Source organism: Colius striatus, chromosome 4 (genome assembly GCF_028858725.1).
Source record: "Colius striatus isolate bColStr4 chromosome 4, bColStr4.1.hap1, whole genome shotgun sequence".
NCBI lineage: Eukaryota > Metazoa > Chordata > Aves > Coliiformes > Coliidae > Colius > Colius striatus.
The window spans coordinates 74,435,159-74,438,596 of NC_084762.1; positions in this window are offsets into that span (position 1 = coordinate 74,435,159).

Below are 3,438 nucleotides of genomic sequence, written 5' to 3' on the forward strand. Positions count from 1 at the left end.
AAGGAAAGGAAAGGAAAGGAAAGGAAAGGAAAGGAAAGGAAAGGAAAGGAAAGGAAAGGAAAGGAAAGGAAAGGAAAGGAAAGGAAAGGTTCTCTCATTAGGGAACAGGGAAAATCTTGATGTTAAATAGTGTCTTTTGTCTATATCTGGATATCTGCACAACTTAGAGTAAAAAATATATATGATACAAAATATATAAAGTGAAGGATTATATATGTATGGACATATGTAAATAAATACAAACATTTATAGACCTGTATGTGTAGCCAGCTTAAATATAGTGCCAGTACAAGGTATTTGAATTTTCTAAGGGTATTTGCATCTTCCTTTGTAAAAAACAATTTATTCAAGAGGATTGTTTAGTTTGTTGTTAAATGTTATTTTTCGCTGCTTTGGTACTGCCTTCATGTGGGGCAGTACCAGGGTGGTTCAGATGAGAGAAGGCAGGAAGTCTGTGGAGAATTGCCCTGCCCAGGGGAAGGGATGGGAGGGCTACCAAGGATTTTCATCTGCCAACATACTGCTGCAGCAGTTGGATTGCTTGCAGTCAGCTTTTTGGGACTCTGTACAACACCAAGGCATAGCCTGTGAGTGCCACTGTCATAGCCCCTGTTTCAATACACTCTCACTCCCTGTCCCTGTCCTTTCTCACCACCTGCCACACACCCAGGAAACTCAGTTCATTTTCAGTCTCACACTTAATGTCTCACTTCTCCAACCCTAAGACTCCTACTTCCAAAGCTTCTTACCCTGCATCTTTACTGGAAAGTGCATGTCACTACCACTTCCCCTGGCCAAGAGGTGAGCATACAAACCTATCCATACACACTATCTAGAAAGGAGGAAATAAAAGTTTGACATCAGCCTCAGCCCTATCTTGGCCACAGTGGTGTTTGCTTGGTCATATAGAGGCCTGAAGAAGTGAGCATGCACCAGTTTGTGTTTGCACAGTGAGCTCTTGATCTACATCATCACGGATAACTTGCCCCACAGTGAACTCATGGAGAAACCGCTTTTGATGGAACGGTGATCAAGGTAGTACAGTGGCACAGAGGCAGCTGTGGAGTAGCATGTTATCCCCCAGGAATGCTGAACAATCTGCAGAGGGCATACATTGTCCAAGCCTGACCTGGTATGTGTCTGTGGCAATAGAGCTGATGTGCTGCCTTGACTTTCTATAGCCCTGCCTATGTTGAGCTCCAGCACTGGCTCTACTATGTCCAGTCTTCCTGATGAAAAAGGGGAAAGTTCTCCTTTACTCATGGAAGAAGGGAAGAAGACCATCAAATTGTTATTTGGTGGTTTCAGGAGTAACCTGCCAAATGGCCCTTGAGTTCTCATTCTTGTATGTTATGCAAGGCCCATTTAAAGAATGTGAAGTGCAGAGCAGCCCTGCCCTTCCATGAGCGCCCTTGGCTGCTAGTACATGCCTACACACGGTCTCTCTGGTTTTGGAAATCTTGAATTCCTTTCTCTGCTGTTTCAATAAGATGGACAAGTTACTTTTTGGTTAGGACAAGGAGAGAAGCAGGTACAAAGGAACAGAATGTATCTTTCCCTGGTTCATATTTCTTAGTGCCCAATACTAGATGAGTCTCTCCTGGTGGCCCAGTCTCCTTGCTTTGTTCTCTGAAAGAACATCATAGAAGACGGGTGAGATATCAGAAATGTTTGCCATCCCTCCCTTGTGTGTGCTATCTGCAGGCAGCTTGCACAGCTGTAGAACTCCTTTGCAAGCACAGACACTTCTACTTTTCTATCTGTTGCAGCAGAGCGTGTCCCAGTTGGTAGGCAATAGGTGGGTGTCTGGGTGTCCACATACATGTCCACTCTTGAGGCACCTGCACCAGTGCTGTACACAGAACCCACAGGTGCTGTGCAGGGAACCAGCCTGGCTCACACCACAGCACTGTCAGGGTTCCATTCCACACCAGCAGCATGAACGTTAGATATTTCTGGAATGAACTTCTTGATAAGCCTTTCATTGTACTTCTGCTTTTGTGCTTAGACAGCAGCACGCTTTGCTAACACTACAGTTGCCAGCATTTCACTGTCTAATGTCTGGTAGAAATCTTTTATATAGTCACAGAGAAATCAATACAACCTATATTTTTGGGGTTTTTTTCCAGTATTTTTTTAAAGTGTCCTAGAAATTAATTCAAGCTGAGGGAGCAGAAGTTAATGTGTTTAGGCTTATTTGGTGTATTCCCTCTGATGTTGCTCCTTCTGTTTTTGCCAGGTGATTTCCCAGAGCATGGTGGCACACAGGTGCACTCAGCTTGCCTTGCACATGCAGTGATTCTGACAGCTCCAGGGTACACCTTATATCCGTACAGTGCACACTTCATGTGTGTCAGTCTTTCCTATGTGGGCCAGTACTACAGTGGTAGTATGCACACCGTCCAGATATACCACACACCTGGGATTCCCATTTGTCCTGTAGCCTGGCTGCAGTTACTGCTATTGCTCCATATTGGCTGCAGGACATCAATAAACCCTGGACAATTGCCCAAAGACAGCATGATTTGGCTGGAGAAGTTTCTGGATGCATAAAAATAATTTAGTTAAAAGAATGAGTGATTAGACTAAATTTGAGAGACATAATGAAACATATCTTGGGTGCAATAAATAAAATACACCAGACTTGCTTATGCAAGCAAATATATGGCAAACATCTTTTATTTGTACTCTTTGGAAAGTTTCAAAGACATTTGGACTTCCCTGGACATCTGCTGATTGCCCTGTATGCAAATATAAAGATCATATTTATTTTACTTTTAAGGCTGATGCTAAGCATGTTACAGGTGTCTGCTGAATCCAGATAACCCTGCAAAATGGAGATTCTTTCTTGCCTCCCAGCTTCTGAGACCCCAGAGGTTTGCCTAACCCACTCCCACAGATGCACCCACTGCCTTTCCCACTTGCAGGGAGTGCCAAGGGGCGAGGCTGAGGCTCTGGTTTGTGTGCAAGCACACACACACTCAGAACAGAGCACTGCATTTAGCAGCACCTACACGTACCACATACACTGTAAGTGCAGATCGCCCAGCCCTCTTTTTCCTCTCTGGCTGGTCCAGACTGGTATTTGCTACAGAAACCCCACACCTCCAGATTCAGATTCACAATTGCAGCCACATTCATGGACCTTCAAGCATCAGCATGGCCTCGAAGTCTAATATTCCTGCCCAGACTCTAGACCCTCATACCTGGTGTATGAGTCTCCTTCTACTCGAAGCTAACCTGTCTTAAGTTTCCTAGGAAGTTTTACACACACATACGTGCACCCAGGACTAAATTCATAGGTCTTCAGCAGCCCCGCCGGCCGTGGGGGAGGGTTTTAAGGCTCCATCCCCAGGGCCACCCCTGCGGCCCCCCCGGCTCCGTCGCCCGGTGCTGCACAGCGGCACCTCCAGCCCCTCCTCACCCCGCCCCAGGCCG